The sequence below is a fragment of the Pinus tabuliformis genome, chromosome 1_1, assembly GCF_031772625.1.
Source record: "Pinus tabuliformis cultivar Carrire ecotype Pingquan chromosome 1_1, CPIR1, whole genome shotgun sequence".
In the NCBI taxonomy this organism is placed as follows: Eukaryota; Viridiplantae; Streptophyta; class Pinopsida; order Pinales; family Pinaceae; genus Pinus; species Pinus tabuliformis.
Genome location: NC_142297.1, coordinates 890,255,693 through 890,267,989, shown reverse-complemented (window position 1 = coordinate 890,267,989; position 12,297 = coordinate 890,255,693). Strand labels below are relative to the sequence as shown.

At 37.1% G+C, this 12,297-nt stretch overlaps 1 pseudogene; it reads right to left on the bottom strand.

Moving 5' to 3' along the window:
- Nucleotides 1-3,012: 3,012 nt before the first annotated feature.
- Nucleotides 3,013-8,186, bottom strand: LOC149217247 (small ribosomal subunit protein uS2-like; annotated as a pseudogene).
- Nucleotides 8,187-12,297: the final 4,111 nt, after the last annotated feature.

Below are 12,297 nucleotides of genomic sequence, written 5' to 3'. Positions count from 1 at the left end.
TATTAATATAATTTAAATCTTATAGCAATATTATTGATATTATATTATTGTGTAAATAATATTATATATAATTTAATACAATAATAATGTCATATGTCATGATTGAATATCAATAATCTATTAAAGATTAAAGATTTTACAATATTAAAATATATATATTAAAAAACGTATATTATAATTTTAATAATATAAATCCCAGTATTAAAAGTGAAATATAATATAATATTAAAAACGTGAATATAAAATCGTATATTCTACACTCAATATTAAAAAACTATAACAAATAAAAACCTAAAAATCTTAATATTAAACCTTTATATTAATATTATTTATCATATTTAATTAAGTATTATAAATGTATAACCATCTAATTCTTAATTTCGAGATATATATAGGTTGTAGTTCATATAATTTTGAATTATTTAATATTTCTAGTAATTTAAATGGTTATTTTATTTTTCTTATTAATTTAGGAGGGTTTTCAAATTTTAATTAATTTTAATAGTTATAATTTAGATAGTTATTTTAATTTTTCAGTTACTTTAATTATGTAGTTATTATATATATATATATATATATATATATATATATATATATATATATATTGCAAATATGTGTCTTATTAAATATGTATTTTTAAATTATATTTAATTTTTAAACATATATCAAATTTGGTGGTTATTTTTAATTTTTTAAATTTATGTAGATGTTGCAAACCCATATATCCTTTAGATTTAAATAAACAATCAGTTTCCATTAAACCTTTGACGTTATCCTTCTCATCAGGGGACAACTAATTACACGCGCACATTAAATTGATTTATTTGACACTCCAAAACCAATAAAAAACAACTCTATCCTTTTCGTATTGAAATATAGGTAAATTACCGTACTATTTATGCAAACCAAAGTCTTAAGAATTTCAAGAGTACCTCCCATCCTCACAATTTTTAATATGATCAGTCTCGGAGTTAAGAACGACTCGTACGTTCTCATTTTATATTAGGACCCTAATATATTAGGAAAGTACGAATTAACTTTCATAGTAATGTACTTAGAATAAGATCACAAATATGGGAATAATTTTCATCGTATTTTTCTAAGTTCATTAGTGTTCAATCTAAATTGTCCCAGGTAAATGTAAAGATGGTAAATTTGTTATCTTAAATAAAGGTTAAAAATGTGAAATAATTATTTTAACGTAAAGATGATACTTTTAAAACTGTAATATAATTATTTTTGTTTAAAAATCACCTAAACTAAATAAATAAGAACGCAACAAGAGTGTGTTGTTTACTAAATGAGACCCCCCAAAACTGGTAAAGGACCATGCTTCTTACTACGCTAGAATTCTATAATTTAATTTAATTTAATTTCTAAGAATGTCTCTAGTTGAAAATGTCAAATTTGATAACCAAAAAAATAAAATCATAATTTATTGAGAATTTTCATGCTACATTGCATTTAAACAGTAGAGAAGCCTGCACATTAAATATTGAATTAGTTATTAGAGAAGTCTCTACAGTAATCTTGAAGCAATTAGTTGATCCATATGGTGTAAAGTCTTAGCAATGTAGGTTAGTACTCAGCAAACAGTGAGATGTGACATAATAAGTTAATTACTGTTTATTAAAGAAATGAAGGAATGATACAAATGGAAGAAATAAAATAAACTTCTAATTTCATCTCTCAGTACAAAGGAACGCCGAAAGCTCGAAAAGCCACCCGTCCATCTCATTTTTTTCTACCAAGTGTCCTTCTTAGATCTCGACTGATACCTGCCACGATATTCTCACTGGAAACTAAACACTTTCCTTCAAAGATTCAAAAACTAACTTCTTCTGTGGTCGCCTCCCTTCTTGCCTCCTCCACGCTTCTTTGCTTTGGATTCTGCCTCCATTACTAATAAATTGAGGGAATTAACACATAAAAACATAAGTTGCGATCACTAAAATCCCTGAGATTCTGTAACCACTTTGTGGGTTCCTGCTATGCTATCAATAGCTACAATACTGTTACAATAATGTGCGGAGAAGAGCTTGGAAGGTGGATACTTTTCTCCTTCGAATTCTCCCAAGGGTGGCATTCGTGGGGTCTGTAATGGTGGTTGGCCTCCTCGTCTCTCCTTCTGGGTCTACGCAAGGAAATATTCGGAGTACCTGCGAAGCGATGCTTTAGAAGAGCTGTGTTGGCTACCCGACCAAAAGGAAAAGCACGATTGCAGGTATATAGAGTGATGGCCTTGGATTCAGATAATAGAAGCCATGTCATGACGTTCGACTATGATTTGATTATCATCAGAGCATGAAAAACGTGGTGATGGATAACAGGTGACATATAACAGTGAGTCTATAATTTTTCTTATAAAAATAGCTCCCACTGCAACGAGTTCATAGCAGAAATTAAATGGCAATACCTTGAAATATTAAATTGAGAGATATGTGGTGAAAATGATACCCCTCATGAATTTTATTTTTTCATTATTAAACATATACAATACAATTAAGTCTGGTACAACCTTCCCCATACAATGAAACACTCTTCAACTAAACTGATGTGCTTCCCATCAAATTTCTACAATCTATAAGTACACCCACACCCTGTGGAGATGCAAACTTGTATCTGTTTTTCTAAGCTACCAATTGTCTACTAAAAATGCCTTGCTCTCTTTCATGTTTGTGGAGAAATTCTAACTTCACATGACGTTCTGCTTCAAAATATTCATAATACAACATTACAGACTAAATCCAATCCAAAACCAATTCCAAATAAAACATAAGGGTTCATTCCACAATAGTACTCTGCTCTGAATTCCTCTGCAAACAAGACATAAAAGGAACAAGACAAGAATCCTATTAACAATAGCCTCCCATTAACTATCAAGAAAAAACTATGAACCCTTAAATGGGCTTCAGATCGTGAAACATTGACTCCCATGACCAAATTCCGCCACTATTAATAGGCAAAACTCGATCATTATGCTAAGGAGTACAGACGCAAAAATCCTCTGGCTCAACTTTCAATCTCAGATGACTTTTCTTCTTCTTGGCATTCCTGCGCCAAGAATCCACCACCTTCCCATTCTTGAGAGGCAGAGTAGGCAGTAACCTGCCCAAGAACCTACAACTATGATTTCCCTTGCAAAATACCTTTGAAGTAGAGACATACAGAGTCATCTCTGGTGATGGCAATGAGCGGAGAAAACCTTGAAGAAATCTCTGAACGTGGCCCTTGGTTTTCTTTAAAGAAGACACAAGCCTCTGAACATATGGTGTCGATTTCCCCCGGCCGCACTTGGCGAGCTTCAAAATCTCCAACCTTTTTTGAAAAAATTCTCAGATACATCATATGATAAATTAATACATGTGATTCGTGAACATCAATTTCACAAGGACATTAATATAGTATCTTTTTCCCTACATCATTTTGAAAGATGAACTTCTTTTGAATAGAAAAAATATGAGCATCACAAATTCATTCCAACAACATGATTGATACTAGGGAAGCAGGAATACTAGGTGTCAATGAATCATCCCATGCTGTTGCTGGTGGAAATGGAGTAGGTGCTGAGTCCCATCCATCAAAAGCGATTGGACTTGTAGCACCGGACCTGTCACGCCCCTACACCTGCGGTAGTCTTCCAACCGCTTGTAGCGAGGTGCGGCACCACCGAACGCTTTCTTTTTAACAATACTAACATTCGTGGACTACGCCTACTCCAACATTAACATACTTAGTTTGTGTTTCACAACAAAGTAAAATCATTATCCTTTATACTTTAATGAAGCCCATACTCATTCATTATCCATATGCAATTAACCGAGAACATCAACAATTGCAAACAAGTATAAATGGAGGGGCAACTCCCTAAAAGTCTGCCCAACAGTTTATTAAGAATATCAGATTACAATACAACAGTGTGTCTTGGCCGAACCAAGTCTCACGCTTAACCAATTTTACAATAGACAGGCCACCTGCCTTTTTACAACATGTCGTGCACCTTTGCACAAGAAGACGTGCTCACCCGAGCCACCCAACCTTCCTACCAAATCCTACACGAAACCGTATCCAAAACTGAACCTGGCACACTAGCCTCCACCTCACCTGGCACAAGAATAACTAAACCTGCACTTGGATAACCTACGCATGAGGTATGCGTAGTCCTTTTACCCCTTGCGCAGTTTCCTCTTCTTCTTATGTGCAGAAGTGTATGAGAGTTCAATATTCGAATGTTTGAAATGAGCTCACCTCATGCTTTATTTATATGCCTCATACGTGAGCTTCACATGGGGGTGTCAGCCCCTTGGCCAACCCCACCATCTCTCATAATATGCCCACAAGATTCATATTACAAGTCGGCTCTACGTATTCCAACTTCGCATATATGTATGATTTCGTTCAACACTTAGTCATATTTAAGTGTTCTACCTTTCGTCGCTACAAACGTCGCATTACTGTCGCACCTTTGTCGCAGTTCGTCCGCCCGCGTGCTTGTGCACTCGTCCGCGTGCCCGCCCACGCCCTCGTGCACGACTCGCCCGATGCTTCGCAGCTCGGAGGCCTTACATCCTCCTCCACCTGAAATCATTGTCGTCCTCAACAACATACCATCCCGGTAGCTCTCCACCAAGATCATCATCCATCCATGATGTCGACCTTTCTACACATCCTTGCAACATATGTAGAGACTCTTTCTCCACTATGTCCCGGCCTAGTGACCACTGCGACCAAGCTCACCATACCAAAGTATGTATCTCCATAATGCATGCTCAGGTCCATGGAAACTCCATCCATCTCATCTGCAACATGCTGTCCATGTGTGTGTCTCCTCCATATGAAGAGATCATCTCATCAACCCACTCTCGATGTGCCCCATTCAGGTCCATGAAGTCTCTTCATCATCTGCAATGTGCCATCCTCAAGTCTCCATAGAAACAAGTATGCACTTGTCTCGTCTATCCATGTGTAAAAAGTAGTTGAGTCTCGGCTCAACCCATGCCCAAGTCAAGGCATCATCATCATCGTAACTTCATCACTTCAAAGTGCCTCATACCGATCCTCTACATTAAGTCACTCTTCCAAGCCATGCCCATACATGTACTTTGAAAGTATGCATCCCATACTGCATCAAAGTCTCCTGACCTCAGCTCCTCAATGTATCAAATCCTCTAAGTCCACCATGTATGAAGTCCCTAAAGTCACAACAATCTCATGTCATCATGAGCTCCATGAGCCATCTCCAACCAACATCTCCATGTAGTAGGAATGCTCCCTAATCTGCTCACAAATCCATCCCGAGTCCATGGTCTTGTTGCACAAGAGTGTACAACCTCTCCATCGACTCATAAGTAATAAGTCTCCATGTCACATCAACAAATCCATCTGCACAACATCCCTGCCTTGGCACTCCTCATTGGATGTCCATAAGTGACACCTCTACAAGTGCTCCCACACAATGTCCCTGCATAAGACTGCCATGCTTCATGCCCTGATGTCCATGACTAAGTTGTCCATGTAGTCCCACCAAGTAGGCCTATCACAACAAGCGGTCATCCTCATCCAAGTCTTCAATCTTCGGTTTAGTGAACTCGGTCACCCAACCATATCATCATGTCATGAGTCCCTCCATCATAGCTCCTCCACCAAAGTGTCCACCAAGACTATCTCTTGGTCTCATCCATGAGAAGTCCACCCAAGCATCATAAGTGTGTGCCCTCCTCAACTGTCCATGAGTCATGCCGAGCACTTAGCCATGTGGCTAAAGCATGACCCAATCATCCACAATGATCATCATGTCCCTTCCTTGTCACGGGCCTTTGCACCTTTCATCACAAGGTCACAAGCAACCCCAACAAGTCCTGCAACAATCGACAATCCTTGCTTTTCCATACAAGGTTCCATCGTAGTCATCCATGGTGATATCCTCCCTAGCATTGGCAAACTGGCTTTGCCCTTTCCTGCACACGGTCCATCTCCCAAATGCCCAAATGAAACACAAGTATCAATACTTACTTCATCATCACGAGGCTCCTCCATGTGAGTGACCTCACCCATCCATGTTGACAAACTGCACGATCCTGGTCAAACTTGATCATCCTCAAGTTCGTCCTTCATCATGTTCATGTTTGCAACATCTTCAACTATCACAACTTCCTCTTCCTTGTTGGCACAATCTGCAACTTCATCTTGCTCCATTGTCCAATCGAGTTGAAGAAGCTTGTCTTCAACATCCTTTTCCAAGGCTTCAATTTCTTCACCGATTTGGGGCCTCTCTTCCTTCAACCTCTTCAACCTGTCCAAGGTAAGCAAGAGTTTCCTTCCACCTTCACCCAAACTTGCCATGCCTTGTTGTCCACTATCATGAGAAACCCAACTCATCAGTTTCAAACCTGTACTTCGTCACGAGCAACCTTTGCTCACCAGCTCCGACCGAGCTCTGATACCAACTGTCATACCCCTACACCTGCGGTAGTCTTCCAACCGCTTGTAGCGAGGTGGGGCACCATCAAAAGCTTTCTTTTTAACGATACTAACATTCGTGGACTACGCCTACTCCAACATTAACATACTTAGTTTGTGTTTCGCAACCAAGTAAAAGCATTATCCTTTATACTTTAATGAAGCCCATACTCATTCATTATCCATATGCAATTAACCGAGAACATCAACAATTGCAAAAAAGTATAAAGGGAGGGGAAACTCCCTAAAAGTCTGCCCAACAGTTTATTAAGAATATCAGATTACAATATAATAGTGTGTCTTGGCCGAACCAAGTCTCACACTTAACCAATTTTACAATAGACAGGCCACCTGCCTTTTTACAACATGTCGTGCACCTTTGCACAAGAAGAGGTGCTCACCCGAGCCACCCAACCTTCCTACCAAACCCTGCACGAAACCGTATCCAAAACTTAACCCGACACACTAGCCTCCACCTCACCTGGCATAAGAATAATTAAACCTGCACTTGGATAACCTATGCATGAGGTATGCATAGTCCTTTTACCCCTTGCGCAGTTTCCTCTTCTTCTTATGCGCAGAAGTGTATGAGAGTTCAATATTCGAATGTTTGAAATGAGCTCACCTCATGCTTTATTTATATGCCTCATACGTGGGCTTCACATGGGGGTGTCAGCCCCTTGGCCGACCCCACCATCTCTCATAATATGCCCACAAGTTTCATATTACAAGTCGGCTCTACGTATTCCAACTTCGCATATATGTATGCTTTCGTTCAACACTTAGTCATATTTAAGTGTTCTACCTTTCGTCGCTACAAACGTCACATTACTGTCACACCTTTGTCGGAGTTCGTCTACCCGCGCGCCCGTGTGCCCATCCGCGTGCCCGCCCGCGCCCTCGTGCACGACTCGCCCGATCCTCCGCAGTTCGGAGGCCTTACAGGACCAGTCAGACACGGCCAATGGAGGCACAACAAGGATTGCACTAGGTTCAGTGACCCCCCATCGTGCATCTGGAATATTAGCACCCCACTGATCTCCTGGAAGAGCGAAAGAAGGTGCTATATAGTTAGTAGTATATTCAGCGCCAGGGGATTCTTCCTCTCTGTGCTCCTTATTTTCGTCAGTCTCTTTGTAGAAGAACAAATCAACCATGTCCCATTTATGACCATGAAGGACTTTGAAGAACCATTCTTGCAAGCATCCAAAATAGGCATCCAATGCTTGGTTTTCCCTTCTTGTTGGCAGATATCCCAATATCCACATGCTTCATGGCTGAATTCGTGCCATAGAAAGAAATGGTTGGAATATTACCTAGGGTCACTTCTCTTATGGGCTGATGGTCAGTTCTTGGATCAACGAGGATCAACAAATGAGGCTCGTTAAACAACATCTGCATCTGATTTGTAAAGGTTCCAAGGGTGTGCATGCCAGCTATTGCATGTGCTCCAGTGTATTGAGAAAACTCCAAGATGACACGCTGCACATATGGCCTTGCAGGATGCACAATAATATCCTGTGGGTTTTCAATTGCAACAATCACCCTTGCAACGAGCTGAAGCTTTTCCCAAGTCTTACCCAAATTGAATTGATGATGAATATCCCATAAGAACGCCTCTTGTACACATAACACTCCATCTGAAAATGCGACTCTTGTACACATAGCACCATGACAGCAAGCATCATCTTAATGTCTGCCTCCTGAGAGAAACCACCCATCCTCTGTACCAATTTCAGATCTTCTGCCTCCTGCACAATTCACTTTTACTCTCACACTTCCTCCGATCTTTTGCAAAACCTAAAGCATGAGTAAGCCCACCCGAAAACAAATTGGGCTTCAAAATTGTTATAAAAATAATTTTACTATGGCAAAGGAACTCAGAAATCACTTGCGGCAAAGTACCCAAGGTCAACTTCAATGGTGGAAAGGTAAATCTTAGGTTGTGGCCAGTATATCGCAACCACATAGGGACTTGATTAAAAACAGAGTAAAATAAAGAAGTTGCGGAAATTTAAGTGTGAAAGATTAATGCCATAATGCAACTAGCCATGTTGAAACATAAAGAAATGCATTCGCGTGATAAACGAACACTGCAGCTCCAAGTGAAAAACAAAAGAAGCTTGCTGCAATTTATACATCACTAGGTTGCGGAGTAAACTTCTGTAAAACTCTGTAAAATTGGTTTTCACGCGCCTACCAATATTTCCTCCCACAATTTTCTCCTCACTACCTCACATACTTTCGCTCCCTAACTTGGCCAACATGCCCAACATTACAAAAGACTTTTACTTGCATATTTATGATAGCATACAAATTTGACATTAATTACATGACAGAGAAAATATTTAGTATGCAACATGGGAAAATTTACATACCAAATGATTTTCTAAACTTGCATGTGTTGTGGAGTGTGGGTAACACTGGCGGAATGAATGTTTGCCCATATCAATTTAATAAACTTCATTAAATGCCTTAACTTCTGTGATGTGTTGCCCAATAGTTGGCTCTGAATTTCTGTTCTGAGTTCTGTATTTCTCCCTGCAAACAAAATCGCAACGGTGTAGTGGTTGATTAGACCAACATGGTTGTCAATGTGCTTTGCGATAACATTGGGATGTGTTGGTTTTTAATTAGCTGAAGGAAGACGAAAATGACGTTCTCTCATTCGTTGGAGTGAACTGCGTTTTGGACATAGAAATGCCATAGAGTAAACGCCTTCGGTCTAATAATATTTTTTTATACAAAAATTTATTATTTAATCGCGTAAACCAATCATTACCACGATCTCACTTATTGAGTGCATAAAAATGTGAAATAAATACGAGCAAGAAGTTTCTCGAAAATCAAGGGGTTGAAACCGTGTGGCTCACCTAGTAGAATTAAGAAAACATAGTAATGCAAACTTAATACCTTGTTGCAGCCTTGAAAAAAGTCTTGCACACGCCTGCTAGTGTTGATTCTTTCTATTGTTGCCTGCATTTGATGGCAAAGTTCATGGAAACAAACTACTACATCGCTTTTGGAGTAAATAGTTAATAATATATGCCAATGTATTTAACGGTTCAGCGATGCTATGACTATCAGGAGTGAAGTCGAGCAGAGCAGTATACGCCAAACAATACTGACAATGCCGAGCAGAAAAATACACAGTAAGCCGAGCAATACATAGCGAGAGTAAGCCAACCAATACAAATAGAGGGCGATAAACCAATTCAGAGTGAGGGAAATCGACCACGTGCGGAGAAACGCACACTATCTGTGCAAACGAAGGAACGAAAGACAGCAGAATCTGTAAATCGTTTCAATTACTTCAACTGCCACAAAATCATTGCAATTTCATGATTTAAATATATTTTTATTTGATTTATAACGCAGGAGAGCGCTCCAAAAATTAGAGTCTTAGACGTGTTACTCTTTTAATTCAATGATATTCATAGATTAAATAAACTAGCACAATTACATCAATAAATGTTCTTGATTCTGCACAATTTCATATTATTAATTATTATTAATTAATATTATTATTTTTATTGTTAACTAAATTTAATAATATTATTAATAAATAAATGTTAATAACAATTAATTTATTTATTCATTATTGAAAGTTATAATAATAATAATAATAATAATTTATTAATATAAATTGGGTTTTTCTTTATTTATTAATATAAATATAGTCTTTTTTTATAATATATATTAATTATTAATAATTAATTAAATTCCGAGATTGATATTTAACCTAAAAACTAATATTAAAAACTTTATGAATAATATCATATCCTACGAATATGAACCCTTAGATTAATAAATCCAAGGGATTGATATTATAATCTAAAGAAAAAATAAACCCAAAAGATTTATACTAAAAACAAAAGGGATTATAAACCCAATGAAATAATATTAAACCCAGGGATCAATATTATAAACTCAAGGTATATAAACCTTAAGATAAATATTACAAACCCAAAGGGATAAAAGTTAAAATCCCAAGGGATTATAAATCTAAGGGAATAATACTAAACCCAAAGGATAAATATTATAAACCCAATGTATATAAACCATAAAATAAACATAGTTGACCATTGTTGACCACGGTTGATTTTCATATTAACACAATCTTTGTCACAATGCGACGTTGGACGATGGTTGACAATGATTGATTTTCATATTGAGACAATCTTTAGCACAATGCGATATTGGACAATGGTTGGCCATGGTTGATTTTCATATTGAGACAATCTTTGTCACAATTTAATGTTGGACCATGGTTGACCATGGATGACCACCATTATCACAATGTGACGTCAGACCAAGGGATTGATAAACCCAAGGGATACGAACCCTTAGATTGATAAACCTAAGGGGTTGATATTGTAAACCCAAGGGGTTATTTCTAAAACCCAAAGGTATTATAACCCCAACAGAATAATATTAAACCCAAGGGATTAGTATTATAAGCCGTAAAATAAATATGGTTGACCACGGTTGATTTTCATATTGACAAAATCTTTGTCACAATGTAACGTTGGATTATGATTAACCATGATTGATTTTCATATTGAGACAACCTTTGGCACAATGCGACGTTGGACAATGGTTGGCCATGGCTGACCATTGTTAATTTTCATATTGAAACAATGTTTGTCACAATGCGACATTGGACAATGGTTGACCATGGATGGCCATGGTTGTCACAATGTGACAATGGACCAAGAGAGAATCTTTGTCACAATGCCACCATGGTTGACCATGGTTTATTTTCATATTGAGACAATCTTTAAAACAATGTGACTTTGGAACACAGTTGACCATGGATGATTTTCATATTGAGACAATCCTTGTCACAATGCGACATTGGTTGGTTTTCATATTGTGGAAATCTTTGTCATGTCTTTGTCACAATGTGACGTTGGGCCATGGTTGACCATGATTATATACCCAATGGATTTATATTAAACCAAAAATCAATATTATAAACCCTATGGATAATATTATACCCTAGCAATATGAACCCTTAGATTAATAAAGCCAAGGGATAAATACTAAAAAGCCAAGGTATAAATATTATAAACCCAATGTATAATAACCATAAGATAAATATTATAAACCCTTAAAATAAACATGGTTTACCATTGTTAATTTTCATACTAAGATAATCTTCGTCACAGCGCGATGTTGGACCATGATTTATTTTCATATTGAGACAATCTTTGTCACAATGTGACATTCGACTATCATTGACCGTGATTGTAAACACAAGGAAATTATATTAAATCCTAGGATTAATATTATAAACCCTATGAATAATATTATACCTATGAATATGAACCCTTAGATTAATAAACCCAATAGATTGATGTAATAAATGCAAGGGAATAATAAACTCGAGGGATTAATTCTAAAACCGCAAGGAATAATATTAAACCGAACAGATTAATATTATAAACACAAGGTATATAAACCCTAATATAAATATTATAAACCCTAATTTAAACATGGTTGGCCATGGTTTACCATGGTTCATTTTCATATTAAGATAATGTTTATAACAAAGCGACGTTGGACCATGGTTGATAATGGTTCAACATGATTAATTTTCATATCAAGGCAATATTTGTCTCATTGCGACATTAGACCATGGTTGATTTTCATATTGAGAAAATATTTTCCGCAATGTGACTTTGTACAATGGTTGACTGTGATTAACCATGATTATAAATGCATGGGATTTATATTAAACCCAAGGATTTGAAACCCTGTGAATAATATTACTAACTAGGAAAATAAACCCTTATATTAATAAACCCAACGGACTAATATTATAAACAAAAGGGA